This window comes from Adiantum capillus-veneris, chromosome 25, assembly GCF_014529385.1.
Source record: "Adiantum capillus-veneris isolate H3 chromosome 25, ASM1452938v2, whole genome shotgun sequence".
NCBI lineage: Eukaryota > Viridiplantae > Streptophyta > Polypodiopsida > Polypodiales > Pteridaceae > Adiantum > Adiantum capillus-veneris.
In genome coordinates, this window is record NC_140955.1 from 111,075,158 (window position 1) to 111,091,189 (window position 16,032).

Sequence of the window (16,032 nt, forward strand, 5' to 3'; positions counted from 1 at the left end):
AAGTCGGATGTAACTGTATTTCAGTTGCAGTCTGCTGAATGTCTTGTGACTGGGTAGTTAAGTCGGATTTATCTATATAAGTGGGGAATGTATCTGCGCACGATGTATCTGTTCTCTGATATGAATGGGATGATAATGGTGAAGTGCAGCAACTATTCAGTGTATTCTCTGCTTACTCTGATATTTAGAGTAGTCATGTTTACTGTGTCTGAATTGTTGTTAATGAAGTATGGTGGAGTAGATGGTTATTCTTGCTGTGTATGATGTTCATGTGTTGACCTAACCCACAACACATTTGGCGATCCGCTGGGTTAACGTTTATTTTCAAGTAATGATGCATGTCAGAGGGAGACAGGAGAGTAGGAAGAGTGTACTACACAAGGGCTCAAGCACAGGCTGGAAACATTGATCCATTTAACTATGATCATGACAATCAGCAATCACCCGATGCTCAGGGGCAGCAACCTGTAGACCAAGGAGGGGTAGGATCAGGAGCAGCAGGAGAAGAGAGAGTGAGGCAATTTATTGGAGCTTTATTCCTGGCAAGAAGAACCACCAGGAGAAGGATCCAGTTTGACCCACTTCAGGGGGCTACCAGGCAAAGACCTAGGAGACCACCACAACCCATTCCAATGGCTCAACCACCATCCAGCCCAAAGGTCAAGGCAGCCAAGTTTAGAGCAGGGAGTAAGGAAGATGCTGACTGTCATGTGGCACAGTTTGAAACTAAGTGGCAGGCAAGTGGCTATCAGGTGATGTATGCTGATGGAGTAAAGATGGAACAGTTTGCTGCCACATTGGAAGGAAAGGCCATGAGTTGGTTCAGCCAATATGGCATTGCACATTTTGCTACTTATAATGCTTTGAAGCAGGCATTTCTGCAGAGATTTAGAAAGGAGAAGACTCCGACTGATGTCCTGAGAAAACTCAGAGACATTAAGAAAAATAAGATGCTGGTTGAAGACTATGCACAGAACTTCAGAATTTTAGTAGAAAGATTGCAGGGGAATGAAAGACCCACTAATGAAATGTTAGCAGGTTATTTTTTGAAAGGATTGAGAAGCATCTTAAAGGGAGCAGTAGCCAGCATTGATATTGCTGGAGGTTTGGATGACCTTGTTACTACTGCTGCAAGGGTGGAGAAGAGACTTGGCATGACCAAAGCAAAAGGAAAAGAAGACAGTGACTCAGATTCAGAAGAAGCATCTGAAGACACAGATTCCAGTGGGAACTCAGATTCAGACTCACCATCAGACACTGATGAGGAAACAGAAAAAAGAAAGAAGAAAAAGAGCAGTAAGAAGAAGAAAGTCAAGCAAAAGCAGAGTATTGAGCAAGATTTGGTAGGCAAACTTAAAAAGTTTGGTTATTCTGTTGTAGCACCTAAAGAAAAAGTGTATTGTCACATTTGTGAAAGGGATGGACATAGTACTGCTAGCTGTTGGTATAATCCAAAGAATAGAGGGCAGACAGCACCTAACATAGGAAGAGGAAGACCAGAAATTGGAGCAAATCAAGCAGTACCATTTAGGGGAAGACCACCATTTCAGAGGGCAAGACCTCCTAGACCTCCTTGGAGAGAGCAGGAGAACAATAATAATAGGAGACCCTGTGTGTACTGTGGTGCACCAGATCACTGGGTAGGTCCCAATTGTGCTTTATGGGTGAAGCATAGGGAAGAAAGGGGAATGCCCATTGTGAGATATAATCAGCCCAATCAACCTGAAAATCAGCAACAGCAGCAGCAGCAGCAAAATCAGCCAGCAGCTCAGGCAAATGTAATCTTGTTTGATGTGTTTTCTCAGGATAAGCAGATGCAAGATACTGACCAAGAACAGGAGCAGCAAGGGAATGAAGAGGAACATCAATGGGCTTGTGACTGTAACCAATGTGTGCAGGAGGATCATGTTGAAGTTCTAGCAGTGACTAGGTCTAAGGATAAAGCACCTTTGGATTGGAAGGAGCAAAAAGGGGTAAGAGACCAGGTTACAAAAAGGATTGCCAAACACCAGGCAAAGCAGGTGGATATTGAGGATGACCCAAAAGAAAAGGAAGAGCAGAATAAAGGGAGTAAGGAGATGGAAAATAAACAGGATAAGGATTGGTTTGAAATACTTATTAGCTCACCTCTTCAATTATCTTTGGATCAGTTGTTGCAATTGGTTCCAGCTTTCAAAGACAGATTGTTCAGAAAGCTGCAGAACCTGAATGGACTTGGCACAATGGACAGGCAGTTTTCTCCAGCAACAGCAAATAGAATTGATCCAGCAGATGTGGACTTTGTGGTACCAGTTATTAAAGTACACTTTCTTGGAGAAAATTTTGATGATGTGTTATTGGATGGAGGCTCTGGGGTGAATATTTTACCAGAGGCAGTGTACAAAAGAATGGAGTTGGGAGCTATGGCTCCAACACCTTTTCAGGTGAAAATGGCAGACCAATCTAGGGTACAACCTTTGGGAATTCTCAAAGCACAGGAAATTCAGGTGTCAGGATTATCCTTTTTTGTTAATTTTGTGGTACTCAGAATGTCAGACTCAGCAGCTGCATATGAAATGCTATTAGGAAGGCCTTGGTTCAGATTGGCTAAAGTAAGACAGGACTGGGGAGAAAATGTTGTCATATTGAAAAAAGGGAAAAAGAAAGTAACCATACCTATGAGGGGAAGGAAGATGGTTCCATTAAGTGAGAAACCACTATTTGCTCACACTATTAATTTTACTGATGAGGTCACAGATGACCAAGAGGAAGAGTTCTTGAAGGCCAATCCAACTGTTGTACCTGTGTTTGAAGTAGATGTGGAAAGCATGTTACAGCAAGGTAAGAAACAGGATGAGCCAGGTATAGGTTTAGCACCAGGACAGACAGTACAGGGTAAGGAACTGTTACAGTTGGTGGACCAGAAATATGCTATGTCTGATAAGGAACAGATTCAGCAGGAAGAAAAGGAGGCCAGGGATATGGCTGAGAAAATCTATGAAAAGAAGTTTGGGGCATCAAGCAGGGTAGAAAAGGAGGAGCTTCAGGAGCTAAATTTCGGAACAGAGGCAGAACCAAGAATGGTCAGAGTGAGTGCACACATTCAAGGGGAATTTCTGGCACAGCTGTTGCAATTATTGGTTGATTATAAGGATGTGTTTGCTTGGGATTATTCTCAGGTGAGAGGCATTGACCCAGCACTACATCAGCATAGGATTAGTTTGAAAGAGGGTGCAAAACCAATTGTGCAGCAAAGATATAGAATGAATCCTAACTTTGCCAAACAGGTGAAGGAGGAGCTTGATAAGCTCCTGGCAGTAGGGTTCATTAAACCTATACATGAAGTATCATGGTTGTCTCCTATACTGGTTGTGCCAAAGAAAAATGGAGCTTTAAGAGTATGTGTGGATTATAGAAAATTGAATGCAGCAACAATTACTGATCCCTTTCCTATGCCATTTTGTGATGCTGTGTTGGATACAGTAGCTGGTCATGAAATGTACAGCTTTTTGGATGGTTTTTCTGGTTATAATCAGATTAGTGTTGCTGAGTCGGATCAGCATAAAACAGCTTTTATAACTGAATGGGGAGCTTTGCATACACAGTGATGAGTTTTGGGTTAACCAATGGACCACCTTCATTTAATTTTGTTGCTCATAAGGTGTTTGAACCTTACTTACAGGACTTTATGAGAGTCTTTGTGGATGATTTCTCAGTGTTTGGAAAGAAGGATAAACATATGCTACATCTGAAGCTCTGTTTTGAAAGATGCAGACAATTCAGGATGGCTCTGAATCCTTATAAAAGTGTAATTGCTGTGAGGAGTGGAATACTTTTGGGACATGTGGTGTCAGAAGCAGGAATGGCTATAGATGTTAAGAAAATAGAAGCTATTCAAGCAGCACCAGTTCCTACCAATGTTAAAGAGTTAAGGAGGTTTGTTGGACAGACAAAGTGGCACTCCAGATATTTGAGGTATTTGTCTAATGTATGCTTGCCATTAACTCAATTAACAAAGAAGGATGTGGCATTTGTATGAGATGAACCTCAGCAAAAATCATTTCAGATGTCGAAGAAAATGATATCAGTAGCACCAATTTTGCAGCCACCTGATTGGTCATTGCCTTTTCATGTGTTTGTTGATGCCTCGGATATAGCAATAGGAGCTGTACTGATGCAGGAGAAGGAGAAGGGATGGTTCAGACCTGTGTACTATGCAAGCAGGGTTCTCACAGGTGCAGAAAGAAACTATCCTATGACAGAAAGAGAAGCTTTAGGGATGGTATATGCATTGAATAAGTTCAGGCATTACTTGTTGGGGAACAAGATAGTTTTTCATGTTGATCATCAGGCCTTGTTGTATTTGATCAAGAAGCCACTTCTTACTGGAAGGCTTGCAAGATGGATGTTGTTGTTGCAGGAGTTTGACTTTCAGATTGAGCATACTCCTGGGAAGGAGCATGTAATTGCAGATTATCTAAGCAGGATTGAAACAGGTGAAGCACCTACTGGGGTAGATGATGCACTTCCTGATGCTCAGTTGTTTGATGTGCAGACTGCTGTGACTGAGTCTTGGTATGATCAATTGCTGATGTTTTTGACTGATGGAACTATACCAAGGGAGTTCAATGCTGATCAGAGAAGAAAATTTGCACTGAAAACCAGACCCTATTTAGTTATTGCAGGGGCACTATATAAGAAAGGCATTGATCAAGTGATAAGAAGATGTGTGCCAGAATTTGAGCAAAGTGCAGTCTTGCAGGAAGCACATTCAGGCACAGCAGGAGGGCATTTCTCTGGAGATACTACAGGGAAGAAGATTTTGCAGGCTGGATTATGGTGGCCTACAGTTTTAAAGGATGCACATGATTATGCCCAAAGATGTGTAATTTGTTAGAAAACAGGTCAACCTGATTCAAACAAGGATAGGATGGGGGATCATCCTATTTTGCCTTTGGAACCTTTTCAAAAGTGGGGTTTGGACTTTGTAGGACCTGTCAAACCAACTTCCAAGAGGGGATGCAGATACATTTTAGTGGCTACAGATTATTGCACTAAGTGGGTAGAAGCAGTAGCATTGAAGGATAATAAAGCTTCAAGTGTGGCCAGATTTCTTTATCATAACATTATGACCAGGTTTGGGTGTCCAGTGGAGCTGGTAAGTGACAGAGGAACTCATTTTCTGAATGAAGTAATTTCAGAGCTAACAAGGACACATATGATTATGCACAAGAAGTCTACAGCATATCATCCACAGGCTAATGGTCAGGCTGAGAGCTCCAACAAAACACTGGTAAGGATTTTGAAAAAGATTGTGACAGAGAATCAGAAGGATTGGGATGATAAGTTGGATTCTGCCTTATGGTCCTTTAGAATAGCTTTCAAAGTCACTACTGGTATGACACCATTCAAGCTGGTGTATGGGCTGGAAGCTGTGGTGCCTATGGAGTTTGTGGTACCAAGTTTAAGAGTCTCAGCACAGAAGCAGTCTCCAAAGTTGTCAGTACTACACAGGAACAAGTATCTGATGTAGCTGGAGGAGGATAGGTTGGTAAGCTCTTACATTACTGAAGTCATACAAAGAAGAAGACAAGCATGGGTGACCAAGAATGTGAAGTTCAAGATCTTTCAGGTTGGAGATTGGGTAATGTTGTACAACTCTAAGCTAGGACCACATCCTGGTAAATTGTCATTGAGATATCAGGGACCATATCAGATTGTGCAGGATAAAGGACAAGGGACATTCATCATAGCTGATGTGTTTGGTACAAGAGTGGAAAAGGCAGTTAATGGATTCAGGCTGAAGAAATTTCAGGGAAAGCCACCTCATTTGGACTGGCCAAGTGTAGCCTGTATGATTGTAATACCCCTACAGCCAGGAGATTCAGAATCAGCAAAAGGAAAAGGAAAAATGCTGGTTTGCATGGATTTGAGGAGGTCTTTTCATAGTATCCCATATAATTTACGGGTTGGAGGAAGTAGGCAGTTCCAAAGAGCGCATCCGATTCAACATTGTAGATGTTGGAAGAGTACCTGTGTCGGAACCGACCAAGTCGGAATTTTTAATAAGAAATTATTAGGCCGGACTAATAACTTCGGGGAGTGTGCTGAAAAGAAGTTTCGTAGCACTTCAAGGATACTGGGTGGAGATATGTGTGCATGGTGCAGCGAGTATAATCATACATGCAACAAAAGTTTAGTACACATGCAGCAGCGCGGAGCATTCGGGTTTTCGCTTGAAGAAGCTTTATTCAGTCCTGCCATGCCGAAAGCAAAGCAATTGATGGCCATGCAACCACAGCCTGATGAGGAGCAGACCGAAGGTTCGGGGCAACGTTTGAGAAGCAAATCTTTGCCTATGCGGCTTGACGTTAGCAGTGCAGACGAAAACAGTGACTCTGCAGAAGAGGAAACGCCAATGCCGACTCCTGTGTCAGAAGGTAAGGTGATGCAAACATTAATGGACCCTTTTATGGATTTCAAAGTTGACATAGATTGTCAGGCAGAGCGCAACGCCATATGGTTGCAGCAGGTAGGATTGTATGAGTTTGCCATTCTGCCTTGGGAAGAATGTAGAAACAATGTATATGCAAAGTCTCAGTTGGAAATACTTAGGAAGACTAAGGGGAGAGTGTCACCGCATGTGGTACTCAATGTGGAGTTGGTGTCTGAGGTGTTCAAGCTGCCTTTGCATCCTAATACACCTATTCCAAAGTGTTCAGAGGAAGCACTGAAAAAGGAGTTTGGTCCAAGAGAAGGAGGCAGGCAGTATTACATGTTAAAGAATGTGGCATATGCTAGGAGAGAGCAGCTTAAGTGGTACTTGGAGAGGCTATGCTTTATTGTGAAGTTTGATTATATGTCAAAAGAAAACTTTGCACCATTAAGCTATGCAGAGCAGGGAGGAGAAGTGAGCTGGGCTCACTGGGTGTATGAAAAGTTGGCAGCAGAGATTCATTCTTCAGACAAGAGGAAGACACAGGCAAATAGTAGGTTATGTGGTTCCTTGTCAGCATTGTTTTTTTTTGCACAGAGAGTACAGAATGGTGAAGCAAGGTGGCCTGTGAAAGCAGAAAAACTGGTGCAGGAGAAGCATCAGCCAGTTCAGATTGAGCATCCCATCATGGTGCATTCTGAAAAGACAGGATTTGTGAAGTTTAATGCTAAGCATATGGAGGCTTATGAGGATTTGGTGAAAGCCAAATATACTCCAGGAGAGGCCTTTGAAGAAATCACAGCAAAAATGCAGTTTGCAGAATTTGGCACCATGGATGTTGATTCACCAATGCAGGTAAAAGCAGAGGAAACACCAATAAAGCTTGGTAAGGCTTTCACATTATCCAACAAGAGGAAGAAGTCTGAACCAGTCAGCAGAGTGTTTTCTAGATTAGATTTCAGTACTGAGGAAGTCTCTAGAGTATCAGTAGATACTGGGAAATTGGACAGTGATAAAGTAGTTCAGATGCTGCAACAGGTGCAGGAATTTGTGAGGCAGTAGAATAATATGCTGAAGGTTCAGAGTATGCAAGTTGAAAGGAATGCAGAAAAATTGATGGAGTTTAAAGGACAGGTGTCACAGGTGAAAGAGTTTGAAGAGCAGATAGCTATGATGAAAGTAAAGTATGAGCAGGATATGGAGGAAACAGTGGGGAAACAGAAGATGGAGTTAGCAAAAGTGAAGAGATCATTGGGGGAGTTTAAGCAATGGACTGAGAAAGTGGAGGCAGCGGTTGCTTTGGAATTGGAAGACATGGCAAAGAGGAATGCAGAGTTACAGGTCACTGTGGAGATGCAGAGGTTGAGATTGGAACCTTTGCAGATATTAGAGCAACAGATGTTGGCACAAGAGGAAATTAGCTTGAGTGCAGTATTAATGAAAGAAGGAGAAGTGTCTATTCTCAAGCAGCAGTTAGCTTTGGTTGCACAGGAGATGTGGCAAAAGACCAAGGAAAGAATGAGATTTGTCATTAAGTATCCATATGAGGTGCTAAAGGCAGGGTTAGTGCATGAGGTAGAAGCACAATTGTTGAAGGAAGTGGAGGAATTGCAAAAGGAGAGAGACTGTTTGAAGCAGCAGGTTCAGCAGATGGCAGAGAATAAGAGACAGCAGCTTGCAGAGGCAGAAAAGAAAGAGGAGAATTTTACTAATAGTTTTTTGATGCAGGATGTAGCTGAGGAGAAAGTGGCAGAAGAGTAGATTGATATTGAGATTGCAGATAGAGCACAAGAGGTGGAAATGGGAAAAGATGATGCAACAGAATCAGATGCAGTAAAGGAAGCAGAGCTGGTGGATCATAAAGTGAATGCTGAGGACTAGAGTAAGGAAGAAGCTGTGCAGCAGAGGGTGGATTCCTGATCAAGGGATATGTGGATCCGGGTCAGATTTCTGCGAAATCTACCACCGGGGCGTGCCATGTGTTGAGAGGCACATGTTAGAAACTGACTCTAAATAGCTAAGTCGGATTTTGACTTATCGGATATTTACTGAGCTGTATTTTGCTAAGTCGGATGTAACTGTATTTCAGTTGCAGTCTGCTGAATGTCTTGTGACTGGGTAGTTAAGTCGGATTTATCTATATAAGTGGGGAATGTATCTGCGCACGATGTATCTGTTCTCTGATATGAATGGGATGATAATGGTGAAGTGCAGCAACTATTCAGTGTATTCTCTGCTTACTCTGATATTTAGAGTAGTCATGTTTACTGTGTCTGAATTGTTGTTAATGAAGTATGGTGGAGTAGATGGTTATTCTTGCTGTGTATGATGTTCATGTGTTGACCTAACCCACAACAGTGTGCGTTTTTTATTTTGTTTGTACTCTCTCTCTCTCTCTCTCTCAAAAACACTATGTGTGTGTGTGTATGTGTGAGAGAGAGAGAGAGAGAGAGGGAGAGAGAATGAGGGGAAGGGAACATGAGAATGAGGAGAGGGAAGGAGCATACCTGGCTCTCCTTCCTCTCCTCGTGTGTGTGTGTGTGTGTGTGTGGAGAAGAAAGAGAGAGAGAGAGAGAGAGAGAGAGAGAGAGAGAGAGGAGAGCGTTACCTGCTCCTTGCTTGAGGACGCCGAAAAACTCAGATATGAGATCTGAGTTTTTGGGCGCGCTCGGTTATTTTTTTAGCCCAGCCGGTGTTGCTATGAGCGTCGCAAATTTCTTTGTAAATTTGCGACGCTCATAGCGACGCCGGGAAATTTTTTTTGAGCGTCGCTGTGTGAGCGTCGCTAATATGAATAGCCTCTTGTAGTGTTTTTAACACTCAAATACACAATATTTTTTCCAAAAAACTTAGAAAATCTACATATGATTATAGTAAGCGTACACTCAAATACATTTCTAAGTGTGCTTACACTAAACCTAGCCCTTTTTCCATCATTTGTTGAAGGTGTCATTGATCTAGCATCTAATGATGATGGTGATGAGGCAAATTCTCCCTCATCTAGGTTGCAGGCTAACACATTAATGGTTTCTTGAACTATTGGTTTGCTTGAATGTGGGATAGGTATGGATCTAATCCTTTGAAGGCTAGTGGCCTGACAACATGCTTTGATGTATGTAAACCATCTTCATCTCTTCCTACATCAAGTTAGGGTCCAATCCCATGGACTCGAGAATGTCGAGTCTAATGTCTAAGTCATCCAATGAGAAAACATGAGCTATGCTTCTTTTCACCTCTTCTAAATGCTTGGAATCACCCATTTTTAGCATACGAGGTCAATGTGAGTGCAACCAAGTGGTGATGGTACTCCTCACAAGATGGCTCATTGGCTGGCGATGGCACTACACATCTTTTGCATGTCCATGGCTAATTGCATCTCTCAGATGTGGTACACATAGGCATGATCATCTTCCATGTTGGCCAAAGATATGCACTAACTCCTTGGAGAATCTATTTAAGGTTAAATTGTCCTTCATCATGGAGTTGGAAGGCCCTATGTAGCTCTTCTTTTTCTCAAAAAAATAAACTCTATGTGTGTGTGTGTGTGTGTGTTTTTGTGTGCAGTGTACAACAAACACCATAAATGTTGGAGACTTTATGACTTGAAAGCAAAGACCGAGAAAAAAATGGAATGTCACCTACAAATTTTGAAACTCTTCTCTAAATTATAAATCATAAGATAAGAAAACCTACAAAATATGAAGGTACTTAGTATTTAAAGTTTTTTTCGGTTGTAAAATCTCTCTCTCTCTCTCTCTCTCTCTCTCTCTCTCTCTCTCTCCACCAATAGCTATAAAGCACTCCTAAATCCATTGAATAAGGGCTAGAAAATCCTTCTTTTTTTTTAGCTCACAGTTGTGAGTGATTGTATTATATAGCCACCAACAGATATACAAAGCGGCCTCAAGCTCAGGCCAAGCTCAGGCCGAGCCTTGAGGGATAGAGGTTGACAACCGAACATACATAACATGTGAGAACTTGCCAAGCTTGGTATTAAAGAAATATTTGTTGCCTTTTGCGCGTATAGTTTTTTTTGAGAATCCATAGATCAAAGACGTTGAGAATGATTTTTTTGAAACGCAAAAGAGTGTATACATTTAAAAAAATAGAGTCTATATAATTTCCCACCTTTGTAGTTGTAAGAATAGATAACATACATTTTCCAGCCGTGGGAACGCGCGGGCTACATACTAGTACTATATATGAAGCAGTTTAAATGTTTCAAAGAAGGAGAGACCCTCCATGTGTCACTCATTGTTTCATGTAAAAGAAAACCTCTCTAAAATGCAAAAAGGAGCGAAACATTGTAAAAAATAACAAGCACCTTTTGTTAGCTTTTGTCATAATGTCAAATCAAAAGACTTTCCTTTTCTTTAGTAGTAGAAAGTGTTTTAGTAATAGAAAGTCAAAGACTTTCTACTCTATAGAGAATAAATGCATTGGTTTAAATACACATAACAAAAAGAGATAAATTTAGTGGAGATTTTATTTTTTAATGAGAATTTAATTTTTGAAGATATATTTGGCTTTATCTTTTTAAGACATTTTTTTCAAGACCAATATTGATATTTTTTAAAAAAATCTTTAAAAGAATGAGAAAAAGAAAAAGAAAAAAGCTCGTGTGGTGTCCACTTAGGGTAGTTATCCATGTTAATGACCATGAATGAGAGTGTAATAGGACTTATAATTTTCGAAGTTCTTAAAGTCGAAAAGAATATAGTACGCCATATCTTTCGTTTAGCATGATTTAAAAGATTGTTTAATAGTCTATTAGATAGAGCTTATATGACTGAGTTTAAGATTAAGAGAGATAATATATTCTCTTCTTTTAAAAGACATATTTCATAAAGATTAATGAATAATAGATAGTCTCTCTATGAACATTATAATAAAAACATAGTTAAAATTGAGATTTTTATTAATATCAATGTTTTATATTTATGTGTTTTAGCTTAAATTGCATGGGTATGCTTAAAATAAGTTGAAAAAAGTAGTGGAGACCCAAAAAAAGGGTTTTTATGAGTCGCCACCTAAAAGTTGTATTTTCAGTTTAAGAAAGACGTTTTTATAAGTCGCCACCTAAAGGTTGTGTTTTCAGTCTAAGATATTAAGAGAGATAATATATTCTCTTCTTTTAAAAGACATATTTCATAAAGATTAATGAATAACAGGTAGTCTGTCTATGAACATTATAATAAAAACGTAGTTAAAATTGCGATTTTTGTTAATATCAATGTTTTATATTTATGTGTTTTAGCTTAAATTGCATGGGTAAGCTTAAAATAAGTAGAAAAAGTAGTGGAGACCCAAAAATAGGGTTTTTACGAGTTGCCACCTAAAAGTTGTATTTTCAGTCTAAGAAAGATATTTTTTCGCAATTCTGCTTACGCGACCTTGTAGACCATACATATTCCCATCGTTTTAAGTACCTGGAAGCTTATATTCTAAGTTCGTATCACAAAGTTATGACAGAAAGAAATTGTCAGCAGCAGCAGGCAGCCTAGAAGCAGCAACATGTTAGCTTACAAATAAATATACACAGGTAATATCTCTTTTGTTTCATCCAATCAAGAAGTGATTATACTCTTTTATGATGGTATAAAATGATGTTTTGAATTTGATTATCATGTTGATTTGATTTCACGAGTATGTTCTTTTGGCTATTTTGTAGACGATGCAGAAATCAATGTGTGAAACAGGATATGTGCAAGGTGTCGTGATATTGGGATTGTGATTGTGTTGCCATTCTGATTATGATGGTTATTGCCATCATGAGATTGAGATTGAGATTGAGAGTGTGATTGAGATTGAAATTGTGCACAAGATTGAGATTGAGATTGAGAGTGAGAGTGAGAATGTGATTGAGATAGCTCGGGGGTGGTCGGGAGGTTATGAAATGAGCTATGCTCTTCTTGTAATGATTACTTTATATCCATACAGACTCTTTATTTCCATCTGTTTACTCTGCGTACTCTGTATATTCTTTGTTCATTATCAACGTATTTCGCTCTCCCGTGTCGCGTCACAAGTGGTATCAGAGCGGTTTCAATCCTTCGGTAGCGATGGAAGTATATGAGCAGTGATTGAAGGAACAAGTGGAGATTATTCGATGGCTCAATGAAGATCTTAACAGATGTGAGGAAGCAGAAAAAGGAAAGAGAATAGCTGGTGCAAAAAGACAAAGTGGAGGAAAAGATTTAAGTTAAACATGGAAACGGTCCATCATCGTCTCCAAGAGATGAAGGATCAAAGAAAAAGAAACGAAAGAGGAGCGATGATCAATACGATGACGATGTGGGAGGAGCTGCGAGATCAATGAATTTTCAAGAAGAGCAAGGCCACTAGACTTTCAAATGCCCGAACAAAGTCATTGATAAGGAAATATGTACCAAGATGGTTGAATTGGAGACTATTGACGATGCGGATGATAAAGTTAAGTCATCTAACCCTTCTTTATGATGCTTTATGTCTTTGATGAATCATTTGAAAGATTCTATGGTCAAAGTCATGCGCGCATAAACTTTAAGATTTGAAATTGAATTTCTTAATTGATTCTAGTAGTACACATTGATTCTTGTTTTCTAATCTGGCTAAGAAATTAAACCTGAAATTAAACTGAGAAATCAAGAGACTTATAGACTTAACTATTGAAAATAAAAGGTTCACGAAAGAACTAATTAGAAACAATCTTTTCTTTGAATGTCATAATTATAAGAAAAAAAATTATTTCATAAACATGGGTATGCATGATGTAATTATTGGTATCACTTAGACGAGTGAGAATCATGTTTTTATTGATTGTGAAGAAAGAAAAATCTCTCTTAAATCATTGGATGAGGATAGTCATACTCTTCATGGAGAAGAAAGAGATTCTAAATCTAGTTTGAACTTTGATCTGGATACAACCAGATTAGAATTAAGGAAGGAGATAGTTTTAAAACTGTATTTGAAACATTGAAAGCAAGGGTGACTAAAAATTATATTTTGAAAATTTCAAAACTTGGAAAACCTTCTGTGGTAACATGTGATGCAAGGGGGGAACAAATGGGATGTTCCTTATGTCAAGAGGGGAGAGTTATGGCATGTGAAGTTAGAAAGTTGAGAAGACATGAAGTAAATAATGAGTTTCTACTCTAACATTATATCTCTTATCTAAATTCTCATGTGGGAGGGATGTTCGAAAGAAAATTTTGTTCACATAAGGATAATTTGTATTATCATGATTGCTTATGTGTGTATGTAAATTTCTCTTTGAAATATCAAATTTTGTGAGAATGCCAACAAAATATATGTTTTTAGATAATCTTATTCTAAAGAAAGGATATGAAGACAGAACTAGAAATAAGTTTGATTGTAGAGTTAGATAGCTTAGAAGTAATATTCTTTTTGAGTTTTCCTTAAGTGAGAGGTATCATGTAAAAGATGCGTCTTGGATTGAATTTGATGTTTTGTATATTGAAAACCGCTCTTTCCAACTCTGAGGATAGAGTTAATTTTGATAAGGGGAGAATGTAATAGGACTTATAATTTTCAAAGTTCTTAAAGTCGAAAAGAATATAGTACGCCATATCTTTCGTTTAGCACGATTTGAAAGATTGTTTAATAGTCTATTAGATAGAGCTTATATGACTGAGTTTAAGATATTAAGAGAGATAATATATTCTCTTCTTTTAAAAGACATATTTCATAAAGATTAATGAATAACAGATAGTCTGTCTATGAACAGTATAATAAAAACGTAGTTAAAATTGAGATTTTTATTGATATCAATGTTTAATATTTATGTGTTTTAGCTTAAATTGCATGGGTAGGTTTAAAATAAGTTAAAAAAGTAGTGGAGACCCAAAAATAGGGTTTTTATGAGTCGCCACCTAAAAGTTACGTTTTCATTTAAACAAAGACGTTTTTTCGTAATTCTGCCCACGTAACCTTGTATACCAGACCTGTTCCTGTCGTTTTGAGTACCTGGAAGCTTATATTATGAGTTCTTATCACAATGTTATGATAGAAACAAATTGTCAGCAGCAGCAGCAGGGCAGCCTACAAGCAAGAGGTTAGCTTACAAACAAATATACACAGGTAATATCTCTTTTGTTTCATCCAATCAAGAAGTGATTATACTCTTTTATGATGGTATAAAATGATGTTTTGAATTTAATTATCATATTGATTTGGTTGCACGAGTATGTTCTTTTGGCTATTTTGTAGACGATGCAGAATTCAATGTGTGAAACAGGATATGTGCAAGGTGTCGTGATATTGAGATTGTGATCGTGTTGCCATTCTGATTATGATGGTTATTGCCATCATGAGATTGAGAGTGTGATTGTGATTGAGATTGAGAGTGAGAGTGTGATTGAGATTGAAATTGTGCACGAGTTTGAGAGTGAGAGTGAGAGTGAGAATGTGATTGAGATAGCTCGGGGGTGGTCGGGAGGTTATGAAACGAGCTATGCTCTTCTTGTAATGATTACTTTGTATCCATACAGACTCTTTATTTCCATCTGTTTACTCTACGTACTCTGTCACATTTTCACATACAAAAGGGTATCATAAAATGTTATTGTAATTCTTTTTTACACATTGAATTATTTGTCAAAAATTCATAGATAAGGAGTTTAATATTAGTATTCCAGGTAACATACAAAATTCAAATTTCCAAGATACCATGGTTTTCTTTAAGTAATAGTGTATTTTCAAAAGGGTAGCTAACGTTTTCACCCATGAAAAGTAAATAAAATGCCCAACAAAAATCAACCCTCACATTGGCACCCCAAATAGGGAGAGAAATTATCGGGTTAACGTACCTTTTACCAGTTCTTGGACATTTTGTCCTTTTTATTTTTAAGAGTTAAACCATGGGCTATACCTAAAAATCAATAGATTATCTAAACTTTGATAGGCAAAGGTTTCTATAAAAAATCAACCTCACACACACACACACACATAGAAGTAAAATATTTTAGAGACCAACAAATGATGCAACAAGAAATAGGGAGAAGAGGAGAAAGAGAGAATAAATGTTTTAGGGTGTAAGAACAATCTAAAAAGAAAGTTACATAAAAAGTCTTTAACACTTGAATATCTATGGGAAGGAGAGAGAGAGAGAGAGAGAGAGAGAGAGAGAGACCAATCATATCCATCTATACTTCTCTTTACAAAGATTGAGAAAAAGGAGTTTGCTCATCCTTTTCATGCATTGACTTGAGGTCATCGCTTTAATGGCAATGCTAATTTGTCAACCACTATACCACGATGCGAAGTCGTATATGTATGCACACATGAGCTCCATGCAAGCTTCTATCATTTAATATGCGTGTGTGTGTGTGTGTGTGTGTGTGTGTGTGTGTGTGTCTTTTTGTATGTGTGTGTGTGTGTGTGTGTGTGTGTGTGAGAGAGAGAGAGAGAGAGAGAGAGAGAGAGAGAGGAAGGGGGGGGGAGAAGGAAAGGAGCATAAATGTTTTGAATGTCAGTTATTGTACTATAATAACAACAAGAGGCTTTAAGACCTATGTGACAAATCTTTGATATAAGAATACACACACACACACACAAAAATACATGTATATATACATATATGTGTGTGTAGTGTGTGTGTGTGTATACACACATGTGTG